The following is a 26,516-nucleotide window of genomic DNA, read 5'->3' as shown; positions in this document are numbered from 1 at the left end:
CTCAGCCCCCTTCCTGTGAGTCCACCACTGTACTCCACATAGCCTAACGCCTATAACCACACTTGTCTCTTCCTACCAGGTTGTGTGCTACATAAGAATTTTCCTCATATCTTTTTGACTAACACAGGGCTTGGCAGGCAGCATTTCTTTTAAAGGTATGAACTCCTTTCCTGTTGACCCTTACTCTCTCCCTTGCCTCCTCTGCCAGGCCCGATCAGTTACCATCTATTTATTCTCAGCATCTCTGGGATCCATCCATGCATCCACTCATCCCTTTTCTTCTGTTCCCTCAACCTCCATCCTCCCTGAAGCAGTTTCCCATTCAATCTTTCTGCTCTTTCTCCCCTCCTTCAAACCATCCCACACAGAGCTGCCAGAGCAAGAATCCCAGAGCATCACTTTGCAAAAAACAGCTCCCTTGCTCTAAACCCTTTGACAATCCTTCACTGCCAACACCATGAAGTCTGAACTCCCTGCTGTGCCCCCCAGAATCCTGACAGCCTGAGCCCCGACTCCCTTGCCAATTTTATTTTCCACTCTCCATGTCATTAATCCTTCTTCTCAAGTAAGTCTGCTCCCTTCCCCTGAACTGCCCCCCTTCACTCCTGTCCCCGTACTGCTCCTGCCACTCCGCTCACTTGTGTTCAAGATCCTGTGACCCAGCCCTGCCCACACTCAAGCCCAGCTCAAGTCCCACCCCCTCCACGAAACTCCCCCCCATCACTGCACCCCAAAGGCTGCTCTTTTGAATCCCTATGGAGCTGTCTGCACCACTAATGTGGAACATATGTCACCTTGTATTATCATTTATTCTTGTCTGGCCAGTGTTCATCATCCCACCAAGATTGTAATCCTCCCAAGGGAAGGCCCTATGCCTGGTTTCATTCCTTTTCTTAGCATTAACAGTTAACATAGTACACTCAGCACAGCACACATAACAAAAGTGTGGAGAGAAAAGAAGCAACTAGCCATTTGGAGGTTAGGAATATAAGCCTTTATTTGCTATAGATCCATCACAGGAAACGTAGGCATCAACATTCATTGTGATGGGCATGCATTTTGCCAGCATGACAGATACTTCTGGTAGAAGTCACTGTGAGGTACTCTGTATTTTATCAAATACGTGAATTACAGGTTGACAGGTGTCCTCTGGTTTTCAATGCCTAGAGGCAGGAAGGAAGGGGTCACAGCTATCCCAACCACATCTACACCACTATTCCCATTAAAATCATAAGAGCGGGCAACCTTTGACATCTCCCCTCACGATGGGAGGGCTGACTCTCAGGATAATCTTCCTAAGGTCCTAATAGCTAAGTCAAATTTCCTGTTCTCCTTTCTAAGGTTATTCTGGTTTATTCTGCCCTGGGTCCCTTCCCTCCAATTGACACCGAGATTCTGTCCACACCAGGAGAGAACGCTTTGTAGCAACTGACAGAGTCAGCTGAGATGTCGCCATGGAAACACTGTGGTGATTTCAGGAAATCCATCTGTTTTCAAATTGCTCTACAGACTCACTCTAAAACTTCTTTTACAGATCATGAGTTCAGGGCCCCTGGAGCACTCTCTCCCACAGGACCTTTCTGCAGCCTCCTTCTCTTTCTACTCTTCCAAATTTCAAACCTCCCTGAGAAACCTTGCACCTTAGAGATGAAACTGATGAACTAGCTCCAGTCTCCTAACATTTAACAAAGTAAAGCCAGAACTAGCACCTCCACGTGAGCTGAGAAGGAGTGTTGCTGTGGCAACAAGAGGCAGCTTGTTGTGAGTGGGGACAGTTGGTGGGCTTATGGAAGGGTCAGCATTCTGAACTGGTTCTTCTCCTGGACATCAGTGGAAGCAACATTGTTTGACATTTTCCTTTTGTTAATTCAAGAGGAAAAAATGTATAATGATACTTCAATTAACAAAAAAGAAAGTGCATCTCAGAGGTTCAACAGAAACAAGAGAAGCAACAGAAGATTCTAGGTGGACAGAAGATTCCTTTCGTCCCCATTCCATCTTCCTCCACGACTGTCCTGAAAGGGGGCCATAGCCCCACAGCCTCCGCCCCTCCTCTCCTGGGTTGGGCTTTGCCTCACAATTATCGTAAGGCCAGGGAGGGCACTGTCTGCTCCAGGCAGTTATACAGTGCCCCGGAAGCCCAGAGACACAGTTCTTGTGAGGACAGTTGTGATCAGGTGTCCTTGGCTGTTATGGGTTGAGTTGTGTCTCGTCCAAACTCATATATTGAAGCTCTAAGCCCCAGGACCTCAGAATATGACAGTATTTGGAGACAGGGCCTTTAAAGTACTGAGTAAGTTAAATGAGACTGTTACAGTGGGCCCGGTACAATCTAACTGGTGTTCTAATAAACAGAGGCAATTCAGACACACAGACAGACTTCAAGGGTCAGAGAAGGACGACCATGTGAAGAGGCAGCGAGAGGAAGCAAAGCGGCCATCTGTAAGCCAGAGAGAGAGGCCTCAGGAGAAGCCAGTCCTGCTGGCACCTTGATTTTGGACTCCCAGCCTCCAGAACTGTGAGAAAATAAATTTCCGTAATTTAAGCTACCTAGTCTGTGGTTTTTCATCATAGCAGTCCTACCAAACCAAAACACTGACCTTCTTGCCTCAGTTGCCTCTGCAGCAACAGTGTACTAGCAAGGATGACTAAATGAAATGGTTGTCTTCTGAGGGCTTATGTCCTCTTAATATCTTATTAATTAATATATAAGCCTTTATTGATTAATGTTTGCATGATATATTTTTTTCATCCTCTTACACTTAATCTGTTTTTATATTTAAAGAGAGTTCCTTTTACCAATATATAATTGGACCTTGTTTTTTTTAACCAATCGGATAATATCTTCCTTTTAATTGAGGTATTTAGAATTGTGCTATCCAATAAGCCACTAACCACATGTGGCTGTTTAAAGTAAATTAAAATTTAATGACATTTAAAATTCAGTTCAAAGCCACATTCAAGTGCTCAATCAATAGTCATGTGTGACTGGGTATTAGAGAGCACAAATAAAGAACATTCCCATAATCACAGACAGTTCTATTGGACAGCCTGCTTTAGAATTTTACATTGAGTGCTCTTATTAATATGGCTGGTTAAATCGACCATTTTGCTATTTGTTTTCTATTTGTACAAATGTTCTTTTTTCTCCTTTTTAATCTTTTTCTGCCTATTTTGAGTTAATTGAACATTTTTCCTGATTCTATTTTATCCCCTTTGTTGGTTTACTAGTAAGAACTCTTTGTTTTGTTTGTGTGTTCACAGTACACATGTTTCACTTATCATCATCTACCTTCAAAGGTTATACCACTTCACATATCATATAAGAATCTTAGAACAGTCTATTTCATTTCCCCTTCTTGGCCTTTGTACAATTATTTTCATACCTTTTACCTCTATGTATGTTTTAACCCCCAAAATACATTGTTATTATCTTTGCTTTAGACAGTAAAGATTTTAAAGATATTTTTAAATAAGAAAGAAGGCTTTCATAATTAGCCATATATTTACCATTTATGATGCTGTTTATTCCTTTAGATTGATCAAGACTTCCAACTGGTAGATATTCCATTTAACTAAAGAACTTCCTTTAACATTTTTTATAGTGCAAGTCTTCTGGTAATGAGTTTTCTTGGTTTTTGTATGTTTAAAAGCATATTTTACCCTTATTTTTGGAAAGATATTTTTGCTGGATAGAATATTCTCAAATGACACCATTTTTTTTTTCTCTTAATGCTTTAAAGGTGTTGCTCCACTGTCTTCAGCCTCACAGCATTTCCAACAAAAAGTTTGCTGTCATCCTTGCCTTTGTTCCTCTGCAGGTGATACGTACTCTTTTTCTCTGGATGCCTTTAAGATTTTCTTACTCTTACTGGTTTTAAGAAATTTCATTTTGATGTTTATATAGGTTTTTTAAATATATATATTTCTTGAGTTTGAGCTGTGTTGTGCTTCTTGTATCAGTGGATTTTTCATTTTGATCAAATTTGAAAAATTTTGGCCTGTATTTCTTCAATATTTCTTCAGTACTTTTTCTTTTCCATTCCTACTTTGTGGACTCCATTTAAACTTTATTAGTCCATTTGAAATTGTCTCATAGCTCACTGATGTTGTTCTTTTTTCTTTTAGTTTTTTCCTCTATGTGCTTTATTTTGAATAATTTCTATAGCCATGTCTTCAAATTCATTAATCTTTTCTCTGCAGTGTCTAGTCTGCCATAAACTCCACCTACTGTATTTTTTATCTCACATATTGTATTTTTTATCTCTATAAATTTGATTGTGGTCTTCTTTTTTTTAATCCTCCATGTCTACTTTTCATGCTCAATCTTTCCTTTACCTTCTTGAACATACAGGATATATTTTAGTGTTCTTGTCTACTAATTCTACAAAGGTATCCTTTTGAATGATTTTTCTTTTCATTATGGGTTGTATTTTCCTTCTTTTTGCATGCCTTGTAAACTTTGATTGGATATCATACATTAAGAATATTGCCTTATTAGGTGCTCAGCTATATTTGTGTTCCTATAAATATTCTTGAATTATTTGGAAAGAATTTGGTCCTTTTGAGGCTTCCTTTTTTTTTTTTTTTTTTTGGTAGGCTGTTTTATTTTATATTTAGTTGTGGTGAAATACACAACACAAATTTTACCATGTGAATAACAGTTCAGTAGTGCTAAGTACATTAATGTTATTGTGCAACCAGTCTCTAGAACCATTTTCTTTTTATGAAACTGAAACTCTGTACTTCAAGGCTTCTTTTTTTTTAAGCTTTGTTAGGTGGGAGTAGAGCACCCTTTATGGTTGGGCTAATTTTACCCCACTAATGAGGCAATATCACTCTAAGTACTCTACCCAATGCCCCATGGATTGTGTGGTTTTCCACCATGACTGATGGGAACACAAACTATTTCCAGCCCTGAGTCCTGAAAATATTCCTCCTGTTCCCTTTTGCTGGTTCCTTCTCTAACCCTGGGTAGTTCCCTTACATGAATGCACTGATCACTACCTAGCTAGAACGCTTGAGGTAGACTCCCTGAACGTCTCCAGAGCTCACTCTCCCTCTGCACAACCCTCTTGTCTCTTGTCCTCTTCTCTGTGAATTCCAGTCGCATTGGCTTCCCTGAATTCCTACCTCTATATCCTCAACTCAAGGAGATTGCCAGGATCAACTTGGTTCCCACTCCCTGCTCTACAGGCTGAAGATCTTCTCTAGGCAGTATGCCGCAGCAGCTGGAGGGCTCACCTTATTTCTGTATCCTTTATCAGGGATCTCTGTCCTATGATGCCTGATGTCCAATATCTGAAAACTGCCCTTCATACATCTTGACTGGTTTCTGTTGTTTCAGTCAGGGAGGTAAATCCAGTTCCTGTTACTCCATCTTGGCTGAAAGCAGATCTCTTACTATATTCTGCCAGAGGATTTGCTGGGGATAGTCTTTCTACACGTTTTTGTCATGTGCCTATCTGGCTTTCTCTCCTTCTTTCCTTACCTCTCCCTATTCTTGTACAAATAGTCTTTGATACATTTTCTTTTCTTCTTCATTCTTTGATGGATACTATAGATATATGGAAAGGAGTATCACTCTGAAATCCCATTTCACAAGATAATGATGGAATTTATCAAAAAGAATATTAGCAGCAATGAAGCAATGATCAGGCTGTCAAAGGACCCTTTGGTTCATCAGGTTATCTACAGCCATGTTGCATAAATGTTCACCCATATGTATACTTTTTTAAAGGAAAAATAACTCTATTACGTGATTCAAGTGCGGACCTCACAAGAAAAAAAACCCTGAGATTTTAAAGACTGGACCTTTCTCATTTATTTGACTGAGATGAACTAAAAATTGTTTCTATATCAAAATAATACCTACTGAATACTTATTACATATAAGATACTCTTTTAACTATTTTTTCTGAATTTTAGTATGACCAATAAAATAAATAGAATAATTATCACTCCCATTTACAGATTTTAAAAAAATTGAAACTCAAGATTTGCCAAGAGACTTTGCTAGTTTATGGCAGAGCTGGGAACCTAAGTGTGTTTGACACTGAAGCCCATTGTATGTGGGAGCGGTCTGGCAAGTTGGAAACCTATTACCTGACTGAGGAAAAATAACATTGGCCTAAAATAGCTATTAGAACAACTACTCAAATACAGAACAATATTCTCTACTAGGTAATAAAGAAAAGTCTGGCTAACAATTAGGAAGGGTAGGGTAATAAAAATAAGGTGTCAACTTGCATAAAGCTAGTTGGTGAAAGGTGAAGGTAAGGTTTCCAAAAGTTGATAGCTTGGACATTATGAATCAGAACACTAGTTATGTGAATTATCTGTAATGAAATGTATTTTTATGAAAACACTGATGATCTGGAAAGGGGAATAAGAGTAATGTCATGGCTCAAGAAGCATGCCATGGGAGTCTTGGTAAGTGTAAGAGTAGAGGTGCATGTAGAAGAATGAATGGGAGAGAGAGGACTCTGGAAAAATGATGTTATCCTTTGATAAGATGAATCCCTTTTTAAAATGAGTTTTGCTCCTTGCTCCTCTAAGGCAGTGATTTTCCCCTGAAAAGAAGAGGTAAAGCAAGATTAATAAGAGGAGGCATATGATTTGAAAGTGGAACTGGATGGACATGTTCTGGATAGAGATAGAAGGCTCAGGTCCTCACTTCCACTCTGATATCAACTTGCTGGGTAATACTAAGCCCATCTTTAAACATCAGCAGCCTAACTTCTTATTTTAATACTAAGGCCCTTTCTTAAGAGAAAATCTTATGCAGAAACTCAATACATTTGATAGAGGAGAAAAGAGGGCTATCTGATGGGGGCTGGAGGTTGGAGGCTGGGGTCTCACTCTCTTCACTCACCATACCTGCACTGGGTCCTAGTTGGTTCCAAAGAGCTCCACAGGCTCCCCTTATATACACTAGGCTGATTTTCACTGAAGGATTCTCCTAAGTCTGGAGTTAAGATTCTGGGGCTCCAGCCCCAACCACTGCCTTGAGACTGTCAAGGCAATGTGTTTTTAGTACCCAGTGTGCTTAACTACACAATGGGGCTAGAAGAATCTCTAACACCCCTTCCAGCTCTAACACTGTCTTTTGTTTTTGTTTTTGTTGTTTTTTTTTTTTTTTGAGAGGGCATCTCTCATATTTATTGATCAAATGGTTGTTAACAACAATAAAATTCTGTATAGGGGACTCAATGCTCAATGCACAATCATTAATCCACCCCAAGCCTAATTCTCGTCAGTCTCCAATCTTCTGAGGCATAACAAACAAGGTCTTACATGGTGAACAAATTCTTACATAGTGAATAAGTTCTTACATGGTGAACAGTACAAGGGCATTCATCACAGAAACTTTTGGTTTTGATCACGCATTATGAACTATTAACAATCAGGTCAAATATGAATATTCGTTTGATTTTTATACTTGATTTATATATGAATCCCACATTTCTCCCTTATTATTATTATTATGATTATTTTTAATAAAATGCTAAAGTGGTAGGTAGATGCAAGATAAAGATAGAAAACATAGTTTAGTGCTGTAAGAGGGCAAATGTAGATGATCAGGTGTGTGCCTGTAGACTAAGTGTTAATCCAAGCTAGACAAGGACAATAAAACCACGGATGCAGATGATTTCTCTCAAAACGGGGGGGGGGGGTGAGGTTCTAAGCCTCACCTCTGTTGATCCCCAATTTCTCACCTGATGGCCCCCCTGCGACTGTGCCTGTCTTAGGTTGTTCCTCCCTTGAGGAATCTTACCTGTCTCTGGCTAACCAGTCATCTCCCGGGGCCATACAGGGAAATGTAAAGTTGGTAAGTGAGAGAGAGGCAATATTGTTTGAGAAGGTTAGCTTTTTACTTCTTTGCAGATTTATGCCCTGTGGCTTTTATGCCCAGTATTTATTTGTCTTGAGGTATCTTTACCACTTGGAAGAATTATGATACTTGGTAAATTCGATATGAGGCACAACTTCTATTTAAGGGTTGTAATCAGGAAGGAAGAAGAAAAGCTATAGGAGTAGCAGATGGAAGAAAACATGGGAAGATTGATTATTTCTTTGACATATCTTCTTGTAGAGTAACTTAAGCATGTATAGGTTTTAAACTACTAATTAAATTGCGTACACACATTAACATAATAGGAATACAGTTACATAACCAAAGTAGACCTATAATTACCAGCCATGTCCAGTGAAACCAAGAAAACCAGTTAGGCACCCTAGGCAGTTGTGAAAACTTATCTATGATATGGTGGATATTGTCCAACTGAACTTGAACAGTCTGAGAGAAATCAGACAAATTAAAACAACCCATTCCTGGGGACTGTTCACATCCCATATGTTCTTTTAACAGTAGATAGTCTGTAGTTGTAAGATTTTGGAGCACTACAACTTGCACTTCTCCTAATTCTTGGTTGAGTTCCAACAGTATAGATCCAGTCAAATTTGTTGTTTTACTGTATGCACAGGCCAGTTTAGATATCTTCTTCTTCATTCCAATGGCAAGTCCAGGAACCGGTGGGATGAATGCAGCTACAACTGCAGCATCACCTAGATCTTTGTTGAGGTTTTTTGATGATCATCTTCTGGTATGACTCTTCCAGAGAGTGCTGATGTTTGAAGTTCTTCTTCATATCGTATCTTAGTTCATTTTCTGGGTAGCCAAATTAGCCTTTGATCCTCTGTATAAACACAAACAGACCCTTTGCCCACACTTTGATATGCCCTTAATACCATTGTGTAGAACTCATTGGAGGTCACCACACAGAAACTGCTTTTTTTTTTTTATTTTAGGAGAAAGGATATTATCAGAAAAATGTACCTCCATAGCTGATCATCTGACACCCTTTAAGTGATCAAAATTAAGGATATTTAAGGCATGCATTAATCGTTGATTTACAGTTAGTTTTCTCCTATCAGGGAGTAATCCCCCTTTTTCTTTTTTTTTATCATTAATCTACACTTACATGAAGAATATTATGTTTACTAGGCTCTCCCCTATACCAGGTCCCCCCTATAAATCACTTTACAGTCACTGTCCATCAGCATAGCAAAATGTTGTAGAATCACTACTTGTCTTCTCTGTGTTGTACAGCGCTCCCCTTTCTCCCACCCTCCCTATGCATGCTAATCTTAATACCCCCTTTCTTCTTCCCCCCACTTATCCCTCCCTTCCCACCCATCCTCCCCTGAGTCTTTTCCTTTGGTACCTGTTAGTCCATTCTTGGGTTCTGTGATTCCACTGCTGTTTTGTTCCTTCAGTTTTTCCTTTGTTCTTATACTCCTCAGATGAGTGAAATCATTTGGTATTTCTCTTTCTCCGCTTGGCTTATATCACTGAGCATAATACCCTCCAGCTCCATCCATGTTGCTGCAAATGGTAGGATTTGCCCTCTTCTTATGGCTGAGTAGTATTCCATTGTGTACCACATCTTCTTTATCCATTCATCTACTGATGGACATTTAGGTTGCTTCCAATTCTTGGCTATTGTAAATAGTGCTGCGATAAACATAGGGGTGCATCTGTCTTTCTCAAACTTGATTGCTGCATTCTTAGGGTAAATTCCTAGGAGTGGAATTCCTGAGTCAAACGGTAGGTCTGTTTTGAGCATTTTGATGAACCTCCCTCCATACTGTTTTCCACAATGGTTGAACTAATTTACATTCCTACCAGCAGTGTAGGAGGGTTCCCCTTTCTCCACAGCCTTGCCAACATTTGTTGTTGTTTGTCTTTTGGATGGCAGCCATCCTTACTGGTGTGAGGTGATACCTCATTGTAGTTTTAATTTGCATTTCTCTGATAATTAGTGATGTGGGGCATCTTTTCATGTGTCTGTTGGCCATCTATATTTCTGTTCCTCTGCCCATTTTTTAAGTGGATTGTTTGTTTTTTGTTTGTTGAGGCATGTGAGCTCTTTATATATTTTGGACGTCAAGGCTTTATCGGATCTGTCATTTTCAAATATATTCTCCCATACTGTAGGGTTCCTTTTTGTTCTATTGATGGTGTCTTTTGATGTACAGAAGCTTTTCAGCTTAATATAGCCTAACACTGTCTTTTAATAGTATTCTGATAGTTAATAAATTAATAAAGTTCTACTGCACTGGAGCAGACTATTAAGGGAAAAGGATATTAACCAAGAAAAGCAGTGTTTCCCAAAGCCCATAAGTATTTCACCACTTTATAGAGGACTGGAATATTTTCAGACTGAAATAAAATCAATAGAATTTGGAAGGTCTGTGAGCCTTTAAACTGCATTTCAGTATTCCACTGGTTAAACCTTGACAAGTGTGGCAATTTGCCCCAATTCAGTACATGTTTTTTGGTAAAAGATTTCCTATGGTAGGAAGTCACTTAAAAATACTGCACAAGCAATTAAAAATGCTCAGAAATAATTGACAATGATTAGTTCCTGGTACTATTCTTGCAACTGTTCTATATGTTTGAAATTTCTATTAAGTCTGAAAGTTGGAAAAAAAATTGCTCAGAAAAATACCTAACTGAAATACTTTTGCTTATCTCCCTCCCATACTCTTACAGAAAACTTCTTGTCATATCCAAATATAAAAGAGAATATCTGTGGCATGTTCCTCCATGTAATCCTCTCTTTCCCTGTCCCCTTTTTCTTCAATAACCCTGCAGGAGCAGGAATTCCTGAAAACCCTAAGGGTTGAGGATTTGCAGCTGAGAGTCTGCTTAACCAATGTTCACAGCTCTTTAGCTGCTCTTACTATACTTCCAGAGTATAGTAAGAAAGCTATTGAATTTCTGGAGATCTCACCCACTCATTGTGATCACAGAAAGCAGTCCACTTGTGTTTATCCCCAATCCTCCTTATTCAATAAGGTATTTGCTAAGTAGAAGATGAGAATAAATATGGGAATTAAGAATATTCTTTCAGTTAAAAGGCAGAATGCTTATGCTGTTAGTGTCTCCTTGGCTCTCATTCATGTATGTGCCATTGGCTTCTTAGTGCAGACTACTCTGATTTTCTGCCTGAGAACTTTTCCCAATGCAGGAAGCAGAAGTGCTGGGTATTAATGTCCCTGAGAGCATCTCTCAGCCAATGATGGGCAGAGTCTGGTGGATAAATGCCCTCTACTTCTTCACTCACTAAGGCATGCTCTAATCTACACAATCTCCCAGATGTCCCCAGAGAGATGGAACCCCAGTTGCTTACAGTGGTAACTGATTTATATTAACATACCCTGGGTTGACCTCTTTCTCATCCCCATCTTACTTACCTCACCTTCCTGGGTTCTTTTCCTGAATAAACTATCTGTACTTCTTTCAGGATTCACTTCTGGGGAAACCTACTGCAAGGCAGGTGGCATTTCAGGAAGGAAAGGAAACCAAGTTTCACTAAGATATAATATAGTATAGCTATGTGCCAGATGTTATACCGATTTTATCTCACTCAACCTTCACAACAACCCCACAAGAAAAATACAATTACCCTGTTTTTGCAGATATAGGACCAGTGGCTCAGAGAAGTAAAAATTTGGTTAAGATCACATGGTTTGGGGAGGCTGGAGAAGAGCTATCATTCCAACTCAAACCCATCAGACTGCAGGGCACCAAGTCTGTCTACACCATGCTTCCTGAATCTCTTCATTAATCTTGCAGTCCACTACTGACCAGCTTCTCCCTGAATCCCTCAGGGACAAAAGGCTTTTGAGTTTACTCTTCTTCCTACTGTTAAAGTCAATAAACAAGAAAAAAATGCATTAGAGGAGCTCAGTTCAGCTCCACACACATGTATTGCATGAACACTACCACATCCTACGACATCCTGTGAGCAGGGCATAGTCTCTACCCTCAGGGAACTTCTCGTCCTGGGAGGGAGACATGTCCATAATCAAAACCAGCCATATAAGGAGTTAATACAGAAGGTACAGATATGCATTAAGGAGAGTTATGTAGTCCAACTTGGAGTTTGAGGAAAGTTTCCTGGGAAGGTAAAGTCCAGGCTGAGTCTTGAAAAATGAAAGAATATCCAGGGACACAATCAAGATAGTTCAATGGTAAAATCAGTAGAATACAGTGACTGAAAGTGGGAGTTGAAAGGGAAGGGAAGGAGTCTGTGAGGATACACAGATTTTTGGCTTGAGTGCCTGGATGGGTGATGGTAACATTAGCCAAAATCAAGAATGCAGGAAGAAAGATCAGGCTAGAAGACGCTGAGCCATTTCTGCTCCTGCACCACTAGAGTAGACAGTGGCAGTATCCTTTGGGTCTGCCCAACCGTCCTTCTTTGGTTACAGGGCAGCCTCCTGGCCATAGTGAGGAGGTGTGGGGGAAGGGCTCTTGTCCCACCCTTAACAACTATAGCACCCCACACTTTTGTCAATAATGCTTGAACAGGTACTTCACCTTTATTAGATTTGACTACTTAACAAACATTGTCCACACAACTCAGTAGCTTAAAGCAACAATTTATCATTTTCTCACAATTCTGTGGGTTGTCTGGGTGGGTCTCCTGGTCTGGCATGGTCTAGGATGGGTCACTCACGTGTGGGCCCTCAGTTCAGATGGCCACCCTCTCTCTCCATGTGATTTCTCATCTTCCAACAGGCTAGCCTGTGCTTCCTCACACACAGAAATGTTCCCAGCAATGGAAGTCACCTGCACAGGCAATTTTCAAACCTCCACTTGTGTCATATTACCAATGGGGCAAAGCAAATCATGTGGCCATGACCAGATTCAAGAGGTAGAAAAATAAATTCTATCTCTCAATGGAATCAGGGCAACATGTTGTGGCCAATTTTTTCATTCTACCACATGACCCTAAATGAGCAATCAGAGCCCTTTCCCGGGAATGCAACAAAGTCTGGGAGAATGATTTTTTTCTCCTTGAGCTGCTAAGCTAAAAAGAAGTGAATTAGAGCCATCTTCCCCACCACAATAAGAGCATCTATCTGCAGGATGAAATCAAGCAGAAATAACCAAAGCCAAGAGATGGGAGGGAGACCTGGTGGCCTCAAGGCTGAGTTTCAGGGTCTGAAATCTTGGTTTCTGAAGCTCTTCCATCTCTTCTGTGAGAATTTCCCAGCTACCTGAGGGGATACGTGCCTATGTACTAAAACTGGTTTGTTTCGATTTCTGTTGTTCAACATGGAAAGAGACTAATTCAATCACCTTTCATGTGCTTCTGATGAAGGGAGAACCTTCCCCCTTTCTCCCTAAGGCTGTTTTCCAAGGAAAGTCTCTCACGGCATCTCAGGGCTCCCCTAGGAGCCTTCTCAAATGAGGCCCAGTGAAGGCAGATTGGAGGTCTAGATGGAGCCTGGGAAAAAATGTCTTTGTAGATCTTAGCTTCAGTCTGCAAAGTTGAGTATTTCCACAGCTCTTGGACAGATCAGGGCACGTGAGTGGCCAGGTGGTCAATGTCTCTTCCTGCCTAATGGTAAGCCCCATTCATGCAGGGCAGCCCAGCCTAAGCATCCACTCTGAGTTAGCTTAAAGACCAGTAATGCAGGGCAGCCCGGCCTCTGTCACACAGTCTGTGGGCTGAAGTGTGCTTTCTGGTTTTGGAGCAGGCACTGTGTGGGAGACAGCAGGCACACCAAGGCCAGCTGGCCCCAGTTCTCTGACCTCCAAGAAGCTGCTGGGCCCCTTTGTGAGGTCTGCTCAATTTTGCCAGAGTCCAAACCATTCCCTCAGGGCAGGAGGTCCCAAAGCCCTGCACTTAGGTTGGAAACACCATCTTCACACTCCAGATCTCAAGCCTGCAGACCAAAGTTCTTCCTTCTCCTGCACTTCTCCCCAGCTCATGGCATGGCCACCCTCTGACTGCCTAAATTAACCACCTCAGACTGATTCTCTTTCCTCCCATCTCTCCTGCACAGCCGGAGGTAACAGGACTGAGTGGTGATCAGTGGAGAGATGAAGGGTGCTGGAGCCAATGTGTCATGTTTAACCCCAGGCAACTTTTTCAAGCTTGCTGGGTCTCAGTTTCCTCATCCGTCAAATAGGGATGATAAATGGTAACCTACATCAAAGGTATTTTTTAAGGATCAGTATGTAAAACACTGAAAACAGCGTTCCACATGAGGTAAATGTGCAAAAAAAGTTTTCGTTGTGGAATCATTTCAAATCTTTTTCCTCTTTTCCATTCTCATCACCATTGTGTTTCTTCTGGCCCTAATGATTTCCTACTTGGATTATTGAACCAGACTTGCATTAACAGTCAGGGTCCCAGCCGGAAACAGATGGTGCACATAAAAGGGGTGACTTAGAAGACAAAGGGCCAACAAGGCATGCTGCAGCCCCATGAGGGCTGACAAAGTGGGAAGCCATGGCCTCCTGATTATAAGGGAAGGGGCTGCTGCAGCCTGGGAGAGCAGCTGCCTGATGGGGCTGTGGCCTTACGTAGACAGCCATGGCTTTGGCTGTACTGTAGTCCTGCAGAGAGGGAGCCATAGAAATAAACACTCTGACCTCTCTCTCCTTCCTCTGGGGCTTTGAAATTGCACAAACCATGGGAGGGCTTTGAGACAGAGAAGAGAAATGATCAGAGCTACACTTTAATAGGACCACTCTAGATGTTGTGTTGAGAATGAACAAAGGGGGCCAGGGCAGCAGCTGCGGGACTTTGCTGGAGGAGAATCACCCAGGGTGCCTTGGACCAGGGTGGTGGCAGTAACAGTGTCTGCTGTATTACTCCACTCACTGCTCTACGTGGTGCAAATATTCATAATGATAAAAAATATGAATGAAAATGAGCTTGATTTTTGAAGGCATATTTAATCCAGCTACATTCCTTCATGTAGGACCATGCTGAATGCCTTGGGAAGACAGAACCTTCTGTACTTTGTTTTCAAAGACTTCCAGAGAGAAGTCTATGTTCCTCTGCTTTTGGCAAACTCCATTTGGTCCTTCAGTTTTTGACTTTGACATCACTTCTTAGAAGTTCTTCTGGCACTGGACCCCCGCCCCATTACCCCCCACACCCACATTAGACAGCATGCTCCCACTCTGTGCTCCACAGCACCCTGTCTGTCCCTTTTCATGGCATTTACACTGCTTGTTACACTGTAGGAGATTCTATGCTCCATGAGGCCAGGGACTGTGTCTACTTTATTCATTGCCTGTCACGGTACCTGGCATCTAGTAAGTGCTTGGTAAACATTTGTGTCATGAAGGAATGACTAACTCATACCAAAGGTGAGTAAATGAAGTAGCTAGTTTCAATGAGTGTCATAGGTTTACCCGAGCAGGAGATTTCATGGACAGGATCACATTCTGGATTTTATAACATTGTTAACTATGGTGTGGGGAGCGCTAATGCTTGTCCCTCTTGATGGGGTGGGGGCCCTGAGCAGCACCCCAGGACTCAGGGCTTCACACTCCCTTTGCTAGCTTCAGGGGAGACAATAGGGGCTTTCTGATCTGCTCCCTCCTCCTGCCCCCCGCAATGGCCTGTGTTCTCCTTGCCTGGGCCCTTAGTGCCCGGAATGGTCTTCAGGTCCCTGAAGAATACATACAATCCTCTTTTCATTGCAACAAGGATTCCATTGTCCAGCATTGCACCTCCCCTGCCCACTCCTTCTCTGCCTCTCCCATTTCTACACCTCCTCACAGGGCATCCTGCCCTTCTTTCTCTCCTAAATGCAAGGACAGGCTCCAAGTGGCTCACATTAGTCATTTCCCTACTCCAAAACAGCCTGAGCCCTCATGTCCTTCTGCAAGTGGCAGACAGGATGGGGTTGGGTTGGTTGTGGCTGGACACTAGTTAAAGGGAATACCTCGACCTCATTTTCTCAAAGAGGTTTAGAAGCTCCAGTACTACAAATATTAGCAAGAATAAAAATATCCATCTGTGTATATGACAGAATATTATCCAGCCATGAGAAAGAAGGAAATTATGCCATTTGCAACAACATGGATGAATCTTGAGGGCATTATGCTAAGTGAAGTAAGTCAGACAGAGAAAGACAAATATATGTCTCACCTGCATGTGAAGTCTGAAAAAGTCAAACTCAGAAACAGAGTAGAGTGGTAGCTACCAAGGGCTGGGAGGTGGGGAAGTGGGGAGATGTTGATCAAAGGGTACAAACTTTCAGTTCTAACATTAATAAGTTCTGGGAATCTATTGCACAGCATGGAGATTATAGCTAATAATACTGAATCAATATACTTAAAAGGTGCTAAGACTGTATCTTAAATGTTCTCACCACAAAAAAGAAATCATAACTATGTGACAGGATGGAGGTGACAGCTAATTCTATGGTGGTAATCATTTTGCAATATATAAATGTACTGAACCAACATACTGTACACCTTAAACTTAAACAAACATCTCAATAAGCCAGAGTGGGGTGGAGGGGTGAACATCCTTGCATCTGAAGAGTTTCCCAACCTTGGTGCTAATTAACATTTTGGATTTGATAATTCTTTGAAATAAGAGTCTGTCCTATAATTGTAGGATGCCTGGCAGTACCCTGGTTTTACCTAGTAGCTGTAGTAGCAACCTTCCCTCCAGCTGTGACATTCAAAAATGTCTCCAGACACTGCCAAAGGTCCTCTCTGGGGGAGGGGTCACCTCCTGGTTGATAACCTCTGGTCTAAAACCTTAAAAATAAACACAGAAATGTACCCTATGGAAATGCAGCAACAAATATATTCTGAGGAAACAATTAAGGATGTGCCTGAAGAGGAAGCTACCAGGATGTAGCATTGCTGAAAAGAGCAACTGCAATAGGCCTGCCTACATTTCCAACAGTAAGGGGTTAAGTACATCCAAACTCTGGAATATTATACCGCCATTTAAAACCCATGACCCACATCTATGGGCATGAACTATGTGATGTGACAAGTAAAAACAGCTGGTAACAAAACAGGATTGTAGTGTGATTGCAGACAGTGAGATTATAACACACAGAGAAAAAAGTCCAGAAGGATATAACCCAAAATGTTAACAATAGGTGCCTCTAAAATGGGAACATACAAGCAAACATTTTTCTTTTGCATGCTTTCATTTTCTAGGCTGTTTACAATGAACAAGTATTATTTAATTTATAAGACATAAAATAAAATTCTTCAGAAAGAAAGAAAGAGGCCCCAGGTCTGGGTGCTCCCTCCATCCTTTGCTTCCTCCAGCAGGTAAAAGGAATTCACTGGAATTTACTGCCTGAGGAAACAGTTAAGCTGACCCAGTCTTCCTATCATTCTGCTTCTCTGCTACCCTGCCCACTTCTCTACCCACTCTGTCCTCCCAGGATTCCAATTAAAAGTGAGGTTATCAGCTTTGAGAAGAGAGACTTTTCCATTCAACCATCAGCACAGCTTTAGAGGCAGCAATCAGAGTGGAGACTAAACCCACGTGACCTGATGACTTCTGGCCCACCTGGCTACCTGGGGCTCGCCCGTGGGCTGGCTCTCTGCAGGAACCAGTTTATTTCCTCCAGAACATTCCAAACTCTCTAGGCCAAGGGGTTTGGACCCTTGGCTCCCTCCCTCCACAGCTTGTCTCTTCACTGCTAATTAGCAGCTCAGCCTCAGACAGGGCTGCTGGGCAGAACTGATGGGGCCCAAAGCCCTCACTTCTGCCTCTTGCCAGCAGTGCCAGTGAATCGACTGCCGGGAAAGAGGTGGCAAGCACTAGTCAGAACAACTTTGTGGCCATCCCCTGAATTCACTGCATCACAATCGTCCGTTTTTTCTCTCACGGGGCTTCTCTCCCCATGCCCTCCTGTCTCCCTCAGCCCAGCCGGAAGCCCCCTGCGGGATGGATTTGGAGTGGGCTGCTCTGTGGAAGCACAGGTCTCCAGATTCTCAGGTCCTGCAGAGGGAAGCGCCTCCCTAGGTCTAGTGGGTGTGTGCACTGAGGGCAGATAAAGGAGACAAGTGGAAGAACAGCTGTTTGGCCGGCCATACTAAGCTGGCTAGTCCCCATGCTTTCTGCAGATTCCATGACCACTCCTTCTGGCTGAGACCTGCTGGATGAGTGGAGGGTTGGAGGGTCCTCTTTTTAACCTTGCCAGGCCCTCTCTCAGAGCACCTTCACCAGTAAGCCTCATGATGTCACTTTGAGGTCAGAAACATGACCTCCATTGCACAAATGAAGAACTGAGGTGGGGATGGTCTAAGTTGCTTATCTGAGGCCACACAGATGGGATAGGAAGTTTCTAAGAGTCTCTTTTCTCCTCCTCAGCCCCCTTTCCCTTCCCACCCCTGGAATGTGCAGCATTTAGGAGCAAGTGCCTCTCAAACAGCTCAAACATCCAGTGTAGTCAAGACAAGTTTTGTGGTAAGAAAGTGAGCCCCCTCTGGGCCAAGGCCCATCATCTTGGCAGTTGGCTGGGAAACAGGCCTCAAAAATCATTCATGATAGCACAGTGCCAAGGGCACAAACAGGGCGCATTAATTCTGGACAGGGGCAGCTTCATGGGGGTGTGACTGGGGCAAGAGCACAAGGCTGCATGCTTAGAAGGGTCCCATGCTTGGTTAAATACTCTGCTATCTCCAACTGGAAGTTCTTAACAGTTGTTGAAAAAGGGCCCTGTATTCTCATTTTGCACTGGGCCATGTAAATTCCGTTGCTTGTTCTGCTTCTGGGAAAATGTCTTGGTCACCTTCTCCCTATCTTCCCTGTCCCCAGTCTTAGCACTTCGCACAGGGCCACAGCTTTGTGATCATTTGTAATAACAGCAATAGAAAACAAATACACTGGGTCCTTAAGATTCTTAATCACCAGAGTGTTTTTAACAAGCAGAGCTAAGCAGAGGCAGGGGAAGGCCCTCAGAGGTACCACCACTGCTCCCCCTGTGAGGAGATCACAGCCAAGCTGAGGAAGCACACCCTTTACTTTTCATCCTTGGGTTGTCCCACTATCCAAGGGGACTCCTCACTGGAGCAGGGCTCCACAAAGAGCTACCCCATAGAGACCTACTGAACCCAGAGACTCCCAGGTTTTCTCTACATCCCATCAAAAGTTAATTATCCTAACACATGAAACTGATTAAATTGACTGTAGATACACTAAGGGATAATTGATGATAACATATGAATGAATGCTCATTTCCTGCTTATCATTTTGGGAAATGCTGGCATGCCTGATGAGGCTCAGGCTAGACGATGCTCACCTTTCTAAAGTCACAGCCTCTGCTGAGAACCCGATGGAAGAAAAATAACAAAACACACAAAATCTACTTAGGGGGCCCATGAAACCCCTGAAGCATCCAGAACCCCTGCTCCAATTGCTAGGACAGCTGAGGATGGTAATCTGAGGGCCATTTAAAGCCTGTGTCCTTAAAATCACTGCTCAGCATTGGCTACTTCCTTCCTACCTATACATAAGGCTGACCCTAGCTCCAACCTACAACACTCCAGAATGATTTATTTTTTCCTGTTTTGCTTCTTTTTTTTAACTTTTTAAACATATTATTGATATACACTCTCATGAAGGTTTCACATGAAAAAAACAATGTGGTTACTACATTTACCCATATTATCAAGTCCCCACCCATACCCCAATGCAGGCACTGTTCATCAGTGTAGTAAGATGCCACAGATTCACTATTTGCCTTCACTGCAACACTCCAGAATGATTTACAAACACATCTTTCCCACTGGCCTGAAGAGACCTTAGGGTTTACAGACTAGAAGCCAGGAATGGGAAAAAGATGTGAGAAGCAATGGGAAAACAAGCAGTGAGAGATAACCCAGGGGGCCAGCTTTTGACAAGGCAACAGTGTATCTTGTAGGCAGAGAGGCACCAAATCACCATTCGTATTAAATAGTACCTGACACCACTGGAGTGAGGGTGGCTCAGCCCAGGGCCACGGGAGAGGCCAACACCCATATCCCTATCACTGTCAACACGAGGGTACATCTTGGCCACCAGAGGTGCACCACGAGCAATGAGACCCCAATCCAGCATCTCTCCAGAGCTACTTGTGTGCCTAGCGCCCAAATATCTGCTGAGTGGCAGGTCAGTGCCTCTTGGGTGGTGTCCCTGGAGGGTGCCCAGCAGGGCTCAGCAGTCAGGACCTTCCTGCAAACCCTCAGTGCCCCTCAGCCACTCTGTGACCTTTGGCAAATGAGTCCTCTCCTCAAATGCGAGAGGCAGATGATTCCAGGACAGGTCCACAGTCCCTTCTCAAAGCCTTACGGTCAGGTGTACTTCAAAATTGAGAATGTTTCTGATTTTAAAAAGGCGATAGGGGGCCACTGCTCTGTAGTAATGCCTGTGGTGGGTCTGTCATCAAACACGTCAATATGAATATTCAGACTAAAAGGATAGTTCAGGTCAGATTTTGCCCCAAATGAATTAATTCACTGGGTCAGTTTTCCCTCTAAATTAGTTAGGAAGTAACTTTGTTGTCAGAGTGCCGTTGCTCCTCAGAACTCCCATTAAGACCCTGTGGCCCTGTAGCTGCTTCCCAGGGTTACTGCTGTGGGGACCAGAAGTGCTGCCAAGGCCCCTCTGGCGACCTGCCCTCAGCTCAGGCCTGCTTCCACCCCGCACTCCTCCCGACGTGGAACTGTAACTGGCCTAAGTCCGTCTCCCCTTCTAGATCACCAGCATCTTGTGAGCAGGAATGATGGCTTGCTTACCTGTGTGTTCCCAGCACCTGGCCCCCATTAGGTGCATGTCCCTAGATGCATGGAAAACGAAATTTAATTAGACACTGAAATCTCTCAGGCTACCTGTTCCCAAGCAGTGCAGGAAAGCACCTCCCCAAAGAGCTCCTGCTCTGCTCCTGAACCTGAGCAGGTAACACCAGCAATCTGCACGGTCAGCATCCTCACGGCAATGCCTGCAGAACAACTTTTGCTCTTCAAAACATTTTTTTCATACCAATTAATATGCTCAAGAATGGCCCTGGGCAGGGAGAGACTTGGGGGATTAACACTTTAGCTAATCAGTGAAAACTTATGAGTCCAAATTCTTCCCTCCAACCTTTAGACTTAAGAAGCACCTGGCAGCCCTGAGGCCTGGGTCCTGGGAGGCCGGCTGGGACCCCTGCTTCTCCAGAGGTGGTTCCTGATGTCAGGGGCTGCCAGGCCGCAGCACCAAGGAAGCTTGGCTCTCAGTGGTTTGCATTTCTTCCTAGGAAGACCTGGTCGGTCCTTAGAAGCAGGCCTGGCTGATCTTGGAAGGCTCTCTGCCGCCCCTTTGCACTCACGTTACTGAATGAGAGAAAGCCAGCCAGGGCTGCCCTAAGGAAGGCTGAGTGAGCCTGGAGATTTACATACAAGCCCCAGCTATGGCTTGAGAACCACTGTGCTAAAAAAGACAAAGGGACTTGGGAAGGGCATCCCCCCTTTCCAGGAGAATGAAGACGAAAGATCCAACAACTGAAGAACCAAAATAATCCACTGGGATTCCTGTCCTAGGTGAGGGTGGTCAGCAGGGCCCCCCACCCCTTGGCCAGTAAGACCACCCATGTCACATGGCAATGCTTGTGGAATGCAGGTTAGAATCAACCCCCGCTGCAGCCACTCCACTACCATCTAGAGTCCGGCATCTTCCCACCCTTTATCATTTGCTGGTCGGTCAGAAACATTCACAAAGGGCCCTTGTATCTTGGGGCACAGAGCAGCCTGGGTCCAGGATGCCCCCTAAAAGGTGTTTTGTCCTGGGCCAAGCTGCAAGTCCCCACCAACCGAGAAGCAGGGGCATATAACTTATCTGAGAAGTGCTTGCTCTGCCGCAAATGAAGATGATTCTACAGCTATGGACCCTCAGAGATGAAAGGGGCCTTAGAACAGGGCTCCACTGGCCTAGAAGGAACAAATCTACTGGATCCAGACATTGCTACAGAGTGGACTTCGCAGCACCAAGGTGCTAGTCTGGTTCTGGAAGTGCTGAGACCACTGCTCCTCCTAGTGCTGGACTAGTCCTGGGTGGGCAGGGGGTGTGGTGGGGCGGGGGGGCTTGCACAGAGGCCGCTGGCTCTGGACAGGCAGCTGCTGCCCCTAATTTAGTCCTCACACCAGTCCTACCAGAGAGGTTTCAGAGCACTCTCCCTGGCAGGTGAGGGCTTCCGCCTAGGGTTTTTCATAAGTCTTTCTCACCTCTTCCACATGGCGTCACCCCTAGGCTTCTAAGGGATAATCCAAGCGTATCTCCTACCCCTACTCCCAGGAAGCTTGCTGCAGCCCCACAAAGCATTCCAGATCTCCTTCCACTGTATTCTCCTCCATCGAGTGCACCTCCCACCCCCTCCTGGTACCAGCCTTGTGTTAGGAGAAACTGTGTGCTGAAGGCAATTCACACAGACCAGGGGTTTCTATTAAGGGAAGCCCACCTACAAGCTATTTACATTCCTCAAGGCTGCCTCTTATGAATCTCAGGCACTATAATAGAGGGCCATGCAACACATCTGAGTCAGGGCAGAGGGATGCAATGTCAAACTGCTGGGGACACAGTGTCACTCCTAGGCCACCTGGTCCTGGAACCAAATGCCTCCAACCCACATGGTATAAGAGCCACTTGCACTGCCTGTGAAAATGCATATTCCTGAGTCCCATTCCTAGAGGTTCTCATTCTGTAGGTCTGGGTAGAGCTCCGGAATCTGGCCATGCAATGGGCACCTCGACAGTCTGCAGACCATCCTGAGAAGTACTTACTGGCTCATTACCTTTGCCTGCTTCTCAGTTTCCACCTATTTCTGCTTTCAGAAACAGCCTCTCAAAGCAGTTTTCCCCAAAAATGCTGGGGCAGTAGGTGGGGGAAGGTGGCCCTAAGGTATTCTATGTGGATGATGTAGCCTGAATTACCTCAATGATACTCAATACTTAGGTATTTACAGATACAAGTGTCTGGAATTTGCTTTACACCTAAAAGGTAAAAAAGAAAAAAGCTACAAAGAACATTACTAGAATGCCTGATGACATCTGACTGGCCCCTGTGGATCAGTTAACACCAAGGTTAAATTCTGGTATTACTGATCTGAGGCTGTATTTCTATTTTAGGAAACACATACTGAAGTATTTAGGATAAAGGGCACAATGTCTCCCCCTTCTTCTCAAATGGCTCAGGAAAAATAACACATGCACATATGTGCACACCCACACGTAAAGGATAGGATGAAGCCAATGGACAGGATGTAAACTGTTGAATCTGGGTAGAGCATATGAGAGTTCCCTGTACTACCCTCACAACTGTCCTGTGTGTCTGGAATTACATATCAAAGTACAGAGTTACACAGAAAACAATCCCAGGTGAGTGGGGTGTGTGGGGGAATACAGACTCCATTTTCTTTACTTTTGTGTATGCCTGAAATTTTCCACCATTAAAACAATTCCCTGTATCAAGCCTCAGGTATGGTTTGAGTGGCCCTGACGCTGGGGCAGCCGGAAAGCATAGACACCATTTACAACATTATGGGATGTGAGCAATAAGCTAGGTGTGATCATCTTGTCCACCGAACTCCCAACACCAAAAGGAAAGAAATTTACAGTCTTATTTTTACAATGTCTTTTTTTTTTCTGATGATAAAATTAGTATCAGTTCATTTAGGGGGAAAGCTTTTGTAAAGGCAATTATAAACCAGAAAATAAAAATTGCCTTTCAAACATGTTGCCTTTACCACAAAAGTCATTTTTATTAGGATAGGTGAGTTACCTAAACGTATAGAATTTAGATTGGGCTCTAATACCTTTCCTTACATAGTTTTGGGGCTTTACATTTAAGCCAGAATGATGGATTTTTTTTTAAGTTCTCATTCGATTAGAATAGAACTGCTGAAAGAGATGCTGAAGATTATATGATAACAAGGATGTATAAGCAGAGGTAATATTAAAAATATTTGATAACCCGTAGGGCAACAACCAATCAGAACAGGTGTAGATTTAAGCCCTGCCTCCCACTTATTGACCCTTTAGTTTTTGAACTGTTGGAAATTCCAGGAGTACCAGGGAAGACACCAGTTATTTAGCATTTTAACAACTGGTAGCGCCAAACTGGTATACTCTGAATACCAACTCTGTGCCTGAGGGACTATTAGCTCTAATAACTGTGGTTTATGCCAGTCCTCATGGGAGCTCTGCCAAGTTTAGGTTCATGCCATACTGCTTAGTTTATACTCAGCGGTAGTTATTTAACACCCCAGAGCTCCAGGCGGAGTCATGACCCTGGAGTAATCTGAGTATAGCTCAAAAATGTTAATGACTCACCCACTTTTCAAAAGCTACTGATCCAAACACAATGGATTTGGGGTTAATAGATGGAAGTAGGGAGAGAGGTCGGCATTATTCACACTTGCTAATAAATATCTCCTTTTGCATATAGAGACTCCAGGGCAAAACAAATGCTTTCTGGGACACTCAAGTGAGTCACAGGCGGAGAATAGAGCCTCATTGTAACCACCTGCAAAGTTCCTTATGAACATACTTATTAGAGGAGTGGATTGACAACTTACTCCACAAGACTGTTAAAATTCAGAAATTCATCTCTAATTGCACATGTGGAACTTTTAAAGAGGAGTATTTTCCATTAGCTACCCCTGCCACGAGGAGATTAAGTGGGTTACAGCACTGGGGGGAAATCACAGCTGTTTGAGTTTTAAAAGGTAGGAAAGTAGAGACTGCGTCTTTGTTTTCTACAGAGTGCCTGGCTCAAGACCAGAAGTAATTCATTGCTTGCTTTCAAAGATGAGGTGAAGGATGCTACGGGAGATGGCCCTGCCCATTTGGGTCACAAGTTGCATTTACAAGCCTTGTCTTTCAGGGAGCAAGGCTAAAAACGACACAGCCAAATTGCCACTGTATGGATGGCAGGAAGAAAATTAATTTAAACCTGAGCTCTAAACCCCATTCTGTCTCATTTCCTTTCCAAGTCTGTTGGTATTTGCCATTTTCCCCAATGTCAAGGGCAATCTCAGGTAATGTCTAAAGCCCTGACTGTAGACCTTGATTACCACAGCAATGTCACCTACAGGTATGCAGAGTGATGACCAGCTCCTAATACTAGCCACCCAACAACCACCCTGGTGACACCAATTAAGCACTCAAATCAGCACTTTACATGCAGTGTTTGACTTGAAGCTTTTACAAAATGGCTACACCACAATCCTGCTCTATACATTTGCCCCACGTATGCATGTTAAAGTAGATTTTTCAAAATCTCTACCCACAAGCTATTATTTGGTTTCCTTGATCAATTAGTTAGGAACCTCCCCCTCAGTAAGATGCTTCTTCCTATGCTGTCTGTGCAAAAAAAAAGTACCTGCTAGGTGAGGTTAAGTAGACTTTTAAGTGACCTTTTATGTAATATCTGAAGCAAGGAGAACAGAAATCTGGCCATGACTTCACTGAGGGGTCACCGGCAAGATGAAGAAAATGACCAACACAGAAAACTGTTTATCAGTCTGGGGAAAGTGTGTCACATCAGAAAACCTCTAAGCCACTCATTTTCCATCTAAGCTACTCATTTTTCCCACTCTCCTACCCCACCCCATGTGGCCCACTGGCCAACCTTAATTAGGCTGAATCCCTTGCCAGTGATTTGCTTAATGAGGGACTTGGGACTTGGGAAATGAGACTTGAGGGGACATCAGCTGTAAGATGACCAGGGAAGATTTTCTCTGAGATGAGACCTGAGCAAGGGGAAGCCTCTTTCTCCTTCTCTAGGATTTTTTTGTGACTGCATGTGCTGCCTGGAACTCTGGCAGCCATCTCATAACCATGAAGAAAACTCGATATGATGAGGAATCCTGTTCTCTGATGACATGAGGCCATGCCAGAAGTACCCTACTCCAGGATTTTTTACCAGTGAAGTTAGAAATTTTCCTTATCAATAGCCAATTAAAGTTGGGTTTTGTGCTACGTGTGGCCAAAGGACCCTGATAAAATGTGCTTCACCATTTCGTGGAAGGCAGCCCTTTCATGAAGTCTCCTCACCTGTACCGGTTCATGGGTTAAATAGACAAGCTGAATTCCCAAGGACCATGCGCAGAGCCTTCCTGTTTTTTCCCCAGCTCTATTCATGAAAACAAAATTAATTTTCTAGGCCATGAATTAAACATTGCTGCAGCTGGCTGAAAAGATTTTAGCAACAGCCTTTTGTTGGCAACAGAAGCAGGATCCTGACATGTTCTAAAATAAGCTATGAGGAGGCAGAAGGGTAGGAGGGGAGGCAAAGGTGAGGAGGCCATTAAAGGGAAAAGGAAGAGGAGCCGAACCCCACGCCGGTCCAGCTTGTCTGCCTGTCAGCCTGCAGTGGCACTCGAGGGGGCGCTTCTGACTTCAGCGTGCAGATGAAGCGCCTGGGGACTTTGTTAAAATGAAGGTCCTGACTCCACAGGGATGGTGTCAGAGATGAGCCCCGGAATGCTGCTGCTGCTGCTCATCCGTGAGCCGCGGCCTGCTGGGCCCCGCAGAGCTCTCAACCTTTCCCAGGAAGCTGCTGAAATGGGGAGTGGGACATTGGCAAGAGGAAATGAGGGCTAGTTAAAACACCAGCTTTTTAAACTCAGGTTCAAGGGAGGAAGTGAGGTGAGCACAACCTCCCTACACACACGTACCTTTCAGAAGCACAGGGAACAGT

The 26,516-nt window shown here is 43.5% G+C and overlaps 1 protein-coding gene and 1 long non-coding RNA gene across 2 annotated transcripts in view; both read right to left on the bottom strand.

Annotated features, from left to right (window-relative positions):
* SCD5 (stearoyl-CoA desaturase 5) overlaps positions 1–26,516 on the bottom strand; it is a 155,306-nt gene that overhangs the window by 120,399 nt on the left and 8,391 nt on the right. The window lies entirely within an intron of this gene.
* Positions 1,028–11,696, bottom strand: LOC140849383 (uncharacterized). Its single transcript, XR_012131122.1, has 3 exons — positions 11,475–11,696; positions 11,263–11,331; positions 1,028–1,163 (listed from the first exon to the last, which is right to left on the bottom strand). It is a non-coding gene; the product is annotated as an uncharacterized lncRNA (long non-coding RNA).

This window comes from Manis javanica, chromosome 5 (genome assembly GCF_040802235.1).
Source record: "Manis javanica isolate MJ-LG chromosome 5, MJ_LKY, whole genome shotgun sequence".
Taxonomy (NCBI): Eukaryota; Metazoa; Chordata; class Mammalia; order Pholidota; family Manidae; genus Manis; species Manis javanica.
This window is presented reverse-complemented; position numbering and strand designations above follow the sequence as displayed.